This window comes from Oryzias latipes, chromosome 1 (genome assembly GCF_002234675.1).
Source record: "Oryzias latipes chromosome 1, ASM223467v1".
NCBI lineage: Eukaryota > Metazoa > Chordata > Actinopteri > Beloniformes > Adrianichthyidae > Oryzias > Oryzias latipes.
This window is the reverse complement of record NC_019859.2, coordinates 18473365-18483905: the sequence shown is the minus strand read 5'-3', so window position 1 is coordinate 18483905 and position 10541 is coordinate 18473365. Positions and strand designations below refer to the sequence as shown.

Here is a 10541-nt window from a genome sequence, read left to right as displayed (position 1 = left end):
TATAGATAGAATAGATAGATAGATAGATAGATAGATAGATAGATAGATAGATAGATGGAGGAAACTTTGGGCCACATGTATACCGGGACCCGTTTTTTCAAAAATGCCAGAGCTTACGAATGTAGTGTTGTAACAAAGGTTGACAGGTAAATTGAGGGATGGACTTTTTGGTTCAACTCCCTTTACACTACGGTGGACTGGTACAGTGACCGCAGAAAAGTGAACACCTTGCCAATCCAGTTATTGATCTCCCACTGTGATCTTTCCTCACTCATGAATGAGTCCCCAAGATACTTAACTCTTCCAGTAACTGAGACAGTAGCTTTTCACATCCACATGACATGCATATTCCAAAGAAAGAACATACAGTGGTCACTCGTTCATCGCGGGAGTGAAATTCTTAAAAAAGAAACACAAAAGGGCAAATCCGCAAAGCAGGTCAATGAACTGCAACCAGCCGAAATAGCTCAGTTGGGAGAGCGTCAGACTGAAGATCTGAAGGTCCCTGGTTCGATCCCGGGTTTCGGCAGCAAAGGGATTTACAATTTCAACCATTTTTGGGCTGCAATTTAGCAGGTTGTGGCAGTTTAGCCAAGGCAGTAAAGCAGGTCGGCAAACAACAAAAGGGTTCCTTCCAATGCACGTCGATTCTATCCTAGATAGATAGATAGACAGATGGATAGATAGACAGATTGACATTGCTGTAACCAGAAGAATAGACCCTCATAACAGGCAACCTCAAGAGGGTTAATTGTAATCACTGACACTTTTGTCTAAAATCATAGCTAATGTCACAGACCTATTAAGCATGAAGTATGTGTCAATGATGGCTATACATTTAGCAGCTTTAACATTGTTTGAAAGGAAACTGTGTGGGAGTACACATCTAGATAGCCAAGCTTTTATGTGCAAAATCATAGAAAACATATTAGAGGAATGACTATACATTTGAATTAAATCTGTCTGTTCAGTAAAGACAGGTCAGGCAGGTATGTCTGCAATGTCATCAACATTCAGACAAGCCTCTTCACTTAGAGGGAGCGTATGTGAAAGAAGAAGGTTATGGGGAAAGGAGATGTTATTGTAGGTGGGAAATAGGCAACTAGGCAGAGGCAAGGGCTTTGGGTGAAAGGGAATAAAGGGAAGGTGAGCATCCTTCTCGTATCCTAAAGCAATATTCAGGGTGTGGGGGAAGGGGAGAATTTTGGACTTCATTGACCCTTCTGAGGCCAGGTTTTTTCTTGAGGTCATGTTGGATATGGAGAAGATAATGGAAAAGCTTGAGGGAGTTTCCACAAAAAAAGAAAAAAAAACTGATTGGTAGATAGAGTGGCCCTGCTCTTCTGTCTGTGTAATCCCTTACTGTATGGAGGTAATAGCTTGGAAGTAATAGGAAACCTTTCTGCCATCGAAAGAGGTCTGGAAAGCTTAGTTGCATGATTTTATGCTTGGATCTGTTGTCGGTGTTGCACAGAGGGTTAGTTTAAATGGTTTACTTGTTCAGAGCTCTTACCACTTTTCAGTGCCTTCCTTTTGTTCCTTTTTACAACAATAGAGGCCTTTTCAAACAGGTGGTCCGATCTTCACACCCACAATAACAGATCTGAATGCTGTCATCTTTGTAGGCAACTGCTTGCTGTGAAAATCTATATGCACTGGTAAGTTGCCCACAGAGTGCAACCAGTGTCCCTGCAGTCTAGGTTTTGCTCCTTATTATTTCCATACACATCGCTGAGCTTCCACTTAATGACTTTGCCATGAGCACTGACAGCTGACAGTGGTTGGTCGACCTAGGGGTCTCACAGTGAGAGGGACATGGTGCAAGGCAGACCAGGTGGGACGTAATCACTACATGTAATTTGGAGAAAATTTACAGAGCTGTTCAGAGTCAAGATGAAAAGCCTCCTCGTGATCCATCTCCTCACAGAAACCAAGCTCCACTGCTTCTGAAAAGAGAGGCTCTGAGAACCAATTCTGCCTGGTTGGCATCCCCCAGAGGCGTTAGTCTTGAGACCATCTCAAATCAGCTACCGCCCTGGAGCCTTGTTCGTTCCCCAAGGAGTGGCACAGCAGCCAGACAGTCCAGCACTGTATGGAACCTGGCGCAGCCAGCCACACAACTCTCCTGAGATCCTCCTTTGAAGAAAAGAAGCTCCACATATATTACGCTACAGATTCGCCTTGTATCGGCCTGCTTGTCCTTCTCCCAATTGATGTGGCCCTATCTCCTCCCAGTACACTGTATTTCATCAATCCACAGCAAAGAGGGGAGCTTTTTAGAGCTGGATACGTCAGAAAAGGAACAATGATTTTCGTTGATATACAAGCCACTATTGGCAGGCATTGAAAAAGCATCTGCTGAAATATTTGTCAGTTTATTTTATAGTCTAAATGACAGTCAATTTCATGAGAAAATTTGACTCGAGCCATGAGCAGATTGCCCAGTTTGATCACTTTGTCACATAATGCCATCCTACCAAGTTGTCAAAGAGACACTGTAGTGGTTTTGCTTGATAGATGGTGAATGGTGCTTATACAAGGAGCCACTCCAGTGCGCCCATAAATATGCATCGTGACATTTGGAACAAAGCCGCTCGTCCTCTCTTTCCTGATGAGCTCTGCCTGCATACTGTAACATATTGCCATACTGTCACACCTTGTGTTTCATGGCCAATCTCTCTGTTCATCAACTTGGCAGATAACCTCTAGATGTTGACAAATGATATGGGGAATGGCATTAGGGCTCTGTTCTATGCAAAGCCAGGAAGCAGTTTTCCAACAGTGATGCTCACACAAATGGTTAATCATTGATGCTTGTAAGTTTATGATATATAGGATGGACCAGTATATAGGAGTTTTAAAAGGAGGCCATGCCACTGCAAGTTTACAGTCTTGCTTTCCTTGAGAGCTTGGAAAAAAAGTCAATCTATTTCCCCTTTTCACCAACAACAGGTTAGAGGTGAGGACATGTTTTCACAGAGCATGCAGAACAGCACTTTCTGCCCACTGTAGCACTGAGAACGTATCTGGCCAATTTCTCCCAACGCTTCCTTTGCTTTACAGGGGAATAAATATCCAAGACAGCCAGAAGCAGTTCCTTTCAAATCCCACACACACATATATATCTCACTCCCTTCCATGTTTTTTTCCTTTCTCTCCCCCCGTCATTTGACCAGCAGTGTTTCCTGCCACCGAGGACCTGTGACTCAACAGCCGGGATATAGCAATGTTCTTTTTGCTCATCCTCTTGAATATTCATGGCAATAAGAGAACTGAAGCTGAGTCTCGTCCATCTTGTATCCATCTGCAATTTTATAAAATAAGGAGATGTGTATACTCGCAGGTTTGGGGGGTTTACAGGGTAGTGCTAGATATCTGAGTGGGTAGAATGCGGGTGGCAGGCCTGTTTTACACTAATTTCTTTATCCCTTTCACAGGAGTGCCATGTTACAAGAGAATTCCTGAGGCGAGCCAATGGCCCGATAAATCTGCCGGAGCCTCTCTCAATTTGTCTCTATGGAATGTTAGCTGGCAAGTGCCCAGACACTGAGAACCTCGTCTTACAATGCGCCAATCTAACAGACGAGATCTCATGCTGGAGCTACAGTACAAGGACTGGCGTGGATAAATTGCCACGTGCCTTATCTATGTCTCTTTATGTCTAACTGTCTGAGGTCTCGCACCTCCGAAGGCCACATTCTCACAGACCCAGCAGTTAACCTAAACGGCTGAGTGGGTGACAATGATAAAATGAAGGTGTCACCACAGAGGAACCTGTGATATGACACAGATGCTGTGTCAACCAGTTCCACTCCATATGACCTGCAGTGTGAACAGAAATCGCTCCGTTTGGTGTCGTTCATCACTGCATGCTGCAGTCTCCCACATAGCTCGGTCCAGGTGGCGGAATGGCAGAGTGGGAGAACAGACCATGTTTGTGTGAAGATGCAACAACTATCGCTCTGTTTTTCGCTCTTTCTTTCTCCCTCCTTCCTTCCCCTCTCCTTGTTCAAACAGACTGCTGTAGCACTCTTTGTGCTCTACTTGAAGGTTGTAGGTTAGCAAACAGGATGACTCCCCACCTGTACCCTAAATGAGTCATGATCCATCTATTTACTAATCTATTTATGTGCATCAAGCTTCAGAAAATGTAGATAAGCACAAACAGAATGAAAAAAAGAGCATTTTAACACAGGGACATTGGTTTTGTATTAATCTAAGTTGGCTATTAAATTTTGGTTATGTCAAACGTGTATGATTAATTTACCAAGTAAAAATTGGTGCAAATTTGTGGCATGTAAGCACTTTAGAAAGTTGAGTTAAAAGAGGATGTAGACCCTCTTGGGCCTTTTTCACCGCAGTGCTGATGTGACATGATTATGACTGCATGATTTCAACACAGAGGCTAAAGCTAAAAAAAACAATGCGTTACATGTTTTTATTTTCCAAACAAAAACTATTGTTTTTTTGTCAATGCCTTTCACAAAATCTTGCAAACAGCACAATACTTTTTGGTTCATTATTAGCTGCTTTAATAAATGAAAAAATATTGGATCGCATTGTATGTTTTATAATGTGCACTTCACTGGACCTTGGTGCCCAAGATTAATTGCTAAAACACAAACCCGTATTATGACCCATCCCTCACCATGCTTTATAACTGGTATGCAGTGTTTTTTGCATTTAGGGCAGAGGTGGGCACTGAGGGCCGCATTCCTGCATGTTTTCCAGCATACCCTGCTCTGGCATGTTCTAATTGGCTGGACACACCTGAACCAGGTAATCAGCCATGAGTAGGGCAAGATTATTGGCTGGACACACCTGAACCAGGTAATCAGCCATGAGTAGGGCAAAACTATCTGGAAATCATGCAGACACACCGGCCCTCGAGGCCTGGAATTGCCCAACCCTGATTTAGGGTATTTGATTTTCATTTGACATAAGCTGGTTACCTTTGTGTGTTGTGACTTTATTTTTAAATGTATTTGTCCAAAAGAAGTTATTTTAGAAGTCATTAGCTTAATTCACATGCATATTTGGAGACTTTTGGTCTTGGTGCTGCATTTAAAAAAAAATGCTAAATAAGCTACGTTTTTTTCAGTCTTTCAGACTTTTAGCATGGAACTGAGGTCAAAGCCGAACTTATTGGCCTTGGATTTCTCCCAATTTATATGAGGACTGCAGTAGTCTGAACGAGGTAAACTTGCTGAGATGTTCATTCCTAGGAAGACTAGCATCTGTCTTACTATGAATTTCATATTGTTTGTAATAATCTCTTGTGCTGCTCAAAGATGGACTCCAAAGTTTTTTTTTCAAAATGAACCTAAATGTGGTGTTTCTCACAAAAATTGTTTTGACGTAAATCATCTTCTTTGCTTAAATATGCTTCCAGTACTTCAATTTTGTGAAGTGTGGTTACACTTGCTGATGATAGATTTGGCAAACAGTAATTGGGTACTAGTTGTGTTAATTTCTATAAAAGAATTGGACGTGTAAACAGTTTTCTTGACACTTTTAAATTTGAGTTGAAAGAAATTTGAGAAATCATGTGACAATACCCTAATTAGCCATATGAGGGACACTTTGCTGGTGGATTAGACCCATACTTGGCTTCCGAAGAACTATTTTATAGCTGAGGTTGTTGGAAACCAACTTTCAAGATTGTGTTCAATATGGACATGACATCATTGTGCAACATCAGAACGTTTATCAGCCAACAATGCTGTGAGGTAAATTTCCTTATAGAGAATATGTGAACAAGGCCCAGTCATTAACCATGCTGAATGAGGTTGCTGTATATACTTAAAGAATATATTGTTGTATCCCATACTATGATCATTATTTATAAATGGCATTCATCCATTTTCTTCTCCTCATCTGGGGTAAGGTCATGGGGGCAGATGCTCAGACATTTCTCTGCCAAGCCACTTCCTTTAACGGAGTCCTGATGCATTCCCAGGCCAGCCAAGAGATGTAGTCTCACCAGCGTGTCCGGGTTTTTCCCCAGGATCTCTGCAGGTGAGAAATGCCCCAAACACTTCCCCAGGGCAGTGTCCAGGAGGCATCTGAACCAGATGCCCCAACTGCCTCAGCTGTCTCCTCTCGATTGGTAGGAGCAGCAGCTCAGCTGAGCTTCCTCTGGGTGACAAAGTTGCTCACCTTTTCTCTAGCACCCAGATAGATAGATAGATAGATAGATAGATAGATAGATAGATAGATAGATAGATAGATAGATAGATAGATAGATAGATAGATAGATAGATAGATAGATAGATAGATAGATAGATAGATAGATAGATAGATATAGATAGATAGATAGATAGATAGATAGATAGATAGATAGATAGATAGATAGATAGATAGATAGATAGATAGATAGATAGATAGATAGATAGATAGATAGATAGATAGATAGATGGAGGAAACTTTGGGCCACATGTATACCCGGGACCCTGTTTTTCAAAAATGACCCAGAGCTTACGAATGTAGTGTTGTAACAAAGGTTGACAGGTAAATTGAGGGATGGACTTTTTGGTTCAACTCCCTTTACACTACGGTGGACTGGTACAGTGACCGCAGAAAAGTGAACACCTTGCCAATCCAGTTATTGATCTCCCACTGTGATCTTTCCTCACTCATGAATGAGTCCCCAAGATACTTAACTCTTCCAGTAACTGAGACAGTAGCTTTTCACATCCACATGACATGCATATTCCAAAGAAAGAACATACAGTGGTCACTCGTTCATCGCGGGAGTGACATTCTTAAAAAAGAAACACAAAAGGGCAAATCCGCAAAGCAGGTCAATGAACTGCAACCAGCCGAAATAGCTCAGTTGGGAGAGCGTCAGACTGAAGATCTGAAGGTCCCTGGTTCGATCCCGGGTTTCGGCAGCATGGGGATGTACATTTTCAACCATTTTTGGGCTGCAAATTAGCAGGTTGTGGCAGTTTAGCTAAGGCAGTAAAGCAGGTCGTCAAACAACCAAAGGGTTCCTTCCAATACAGGTCGATTCCTGCTCTCCCCAGTCAGCTGTCACCCCCTCGAATGCGGCAGCTCACTGCTCCCCCCAGGGGATGGGTCAAAATGCGGACAAGAATTTCCCCATTGTGGGGTAAAATAAACTATCACTAGATGTTTTAAGGCTGTAAAATCCATCACTACACAATACACTTTTTTCTCAGACAGACATGAATAATTTTTCACTTTTCTCTCTTCTTTAAAGTGTCACATTTCAATAGTAAATAAGTCCAGTATTAGAATGAAAAAAAGATCTGCTTGCAATCTACGATTTGTATAGATTTGGAAAGCTGTCTGCATTCTCTGCAGGAGACACTGCACCGAGTAGATTGATTGACAATGGTCTACAGCCAATCGGGATGCAAATCACCATTTTTTACATTTGTTTTCATCCTTTGTAGCAGCAGAAAAATACCAATTTCCAAACATTTTAAACCAGCATCCATTTATGACATGACACAACCTTCACTTTTGACAAGTCATTGAAGCTAGAAAAATGTCTGCTGTCTTTTAACTATATGCTTAGTTAAAAATAAAAAGTAAATCTGCAGTTAAAGGCATGAAGGTTGTTAGCTTACGGTGGAACATTAGTCCACTGGAAGCTGGCATCAGAAGCTTGGGACACTGGCCATAAATGGACAGACATCTCCGGCAACAGCCCAGAGGTAGGCTTTGGCATTTTAAATATGCTTAATTGGAATCAAAGTGTGTGCCAAAATGTGGCAGAAAATCAAACCTCTCATGAGCACCACCATTTAAGATATTTCTCTGCATGCTTTGGGTGTAACAGGAGGTTATCTGACGTATAGTTGTCTTTTTCCTATCACAAACCAATCTACAAACTCTGCTGGGGCACAAACATAGTATTTTTATCCATTCTTCTCATTGTTTATCCTTCCTTTTCTCAGATCATTCTCTGTAAACTCTAGAAATGGTTGTAGATAAAAATCCAAGTAGATCACATTTTTGAGAAAAACTCAGACCAACCAGTTTGGGAAAAATATAAATAAATACATTTAAATTCCCCTTTTTCCCATTCAGATGTGTGGTTTGAACCTATTTAAAATTAAACATTTCTTTGCGGCGTACATACATCATCCAACAGATGATGTATAATAAAAAATCCAGTGTAAACAACCCTATCATACACAACTCTGAAAGTTCAACAGACCCAATCACACAAATGTATTTAAAGGGTTCATGGTAGTGCATGACAGTTGGCATGGCTGTGGAAAAAAAAAAGCATGTGCCAAGTAGAGCTGCCAGTGCTCAGCATGGCCGGTTTTAATATTTTAATATGCTACATTACAACATTATGGGCTTGATAGCCTTTCTGGGGTCCAGACAATTGTCTGCAAATGAACAAGATTACATGACAAGCCCTGAATGACAGAGCTTCCCACTGTTGCCTGCCCCAGCCAGTTATCTGATGGTAGCCTAGCAACAGATCCGTGACCTGGCTTTGACCTGCACCCGATAAGGTCAACACCTGAAGGCTCCCTCATTGGAGGATAAGCTGAGCGAGAGGCGGAGCCTGGAGATGTGGGGAGACAAAAGACTCACACAGGGACGGCAGCCTTTTCTGCATAGGGTTGCTTGCAAAACTGCTTGAAGTAAAGCAGATTTTGTCACAGGCATTTGCTTTTATGCTTCAAATGAAAGACGGTTGGCGTGAAGAAACGACAGAAAACATAAATTATCCAGAAAAAAATGCCACCCCCCTCTAGATATGCCTTTTCATAATCTGAGCCTTTGTGGAGAGAAATAAAAGCAGCACATCATGCAGGACAGGCTAAAAGTAAAAAGTAATCAAATAGAGTAGCCATTGCTTTGGATTTTTCTCTTTTGTGTCGTGTGTGTGCCCGCATACAAAACCAACTTAAAATAGAGACAGAGATATGAAAGTTTATTCAAATTGGATTAGAGGCAACATTACATTAAGTCGCTGTAAAAAACAGTGAGCCAAAGTTGTTACCAACTTAAAAGCCCACTTGAATCCAGCTGCAGAGATCTTTAAACAAAAACGCGTAAAGAAGCATCTAACTTCTGGTGGAAGGTAATGATGAATGAAAAAAAAGGATCTTAAGAAAATGCATAGAAAAGCACTGCAGTGACATGTTAAATCAACATATGTGTTTTTAGTAAAATTTCAAATTCACAACGAAAAAAAAGGAAGGCAGAGCAGAATGGTGGACGCAAAGAATCACACTCCTGTAGTAATTGTTTTTGCTCATCTTGCAATAAAAAGTGATTTAGAAGCAGGTAGCAGATAATATCTTTGTGCTTGGAAACGTTTCCTTTAAACCTGAACTGCAAAGTAATCCCACATGCAAACCGCTTGAATTGACAGGGAAAATTATTTTTAAAAGCACAAAGATTGTGTTTCTGATCAGCTTTAAAGTTCCAATTGCTTATGTTTTTTTAAGTATGTTTTCACCGTAGGACTACATTTCAATTGCTAACACCTCGTTATTTTTCACAGTAAGACAGTCTGCAGAATGATCATTCAGCCCTTTTAAGTTTAGCACCAAAATAACTTTTGTCTCTGAGTCAAAGGACCTTCATTTCCCTTCTGAGTCATTTTGCAAGACCTCTGCCCCAGTTCACCCTGGGCAACTTAGGCTCCTCCTTTGGGAGTGAGAGTGTGCGTTCACGATTGTGTGTTTGTACTGTCTCCTTACTGTGGGGAAACTGTTAAAGGTCAAAGGGCAGGAAGTTGGCCACCTGCCTCTGTCATACTGGTAGAAACAGTTGAGCAGAGACAGTTCGTGGTAGCAGGAGACATGACACAGACCAAGAACGCACACTGATGTATGTGTGTATTCCTTTGCCTGACAGTTCAATAAACAAGCTCAGATGGACTGTAACAACAAACAGACTCAAAATACATCATTGTCTTTAGACATCATGTCCCCTAAAATACGCTATGCTTTTTTCTAACCTTTTGTCAATGAAAAGGTATTTATCTAGCAAACGTTCATTTATCTGATCTCTTGGCAGGATGCTTGCTAAAAGTTAACAGCAATATGCTTTTGAGTTCCTTGAAGGGGCTGCAGAAATACCTCCATACAAGGATCCCTCAATTGGTATTTGCTAGAGGCGACAACCTTGCTTGCACCCAGCATAAATGTGCCAACCAAGGACAGGAGCGAGGAAGGCCAGAGGGCAAAAAGGGAGTGAACCACCTGCTTCTGTCAGACTGTCAGGATGAAGGCGGCTGAGTGCAAATAGGGTGAGGTGTGTACTGTATGTGTGAGCGTTGGGTTGTGGACATTGTGTAGGAGTGGGACAGTTGGCACGGAGGACAGCACTGGCACAGGCCACCCCAGGATTTATCACTCAGCGACAGTCACGGCTGGGCAGTGGACAGATGTTTCTGTTTACCCGAGGGCAACATCTGACTGGTCGAGCTTAACGTTACCACAACCAGCCAGTGGACCACACAGGACAAGGCAATCAAGGATGAGAGGAGAAAACTAGAAGAAGCACGCTTCAGGAGACTCATCAGCAAGCTTACTTAT

General features: G+C 41.8%; 2 non-coding genes across 2 annotated transcripts; both read left to right on the top strand.

Annotated features, from left to right (window-relative positions):
* Positions 1-456: 456 nt before the first annotated feature.
* On the top strand, positions 457-529 carry trnaf-gaa. The gene has a single exon. It is a non-coding gene; the product is annotated as a tRNA-Phe (tRNA).
* A 6291-nt stretch (positions 530-6820) lies between these two features.
* Positions 6821-6893, top strand: trnaf-gaa. Its single transcript has one exon. It is a non-coding gene; the product is annotated as a tRNA-Phe (tRNA).
* Positions 6894-10541: the final 3648 nt, after the last annotated feature.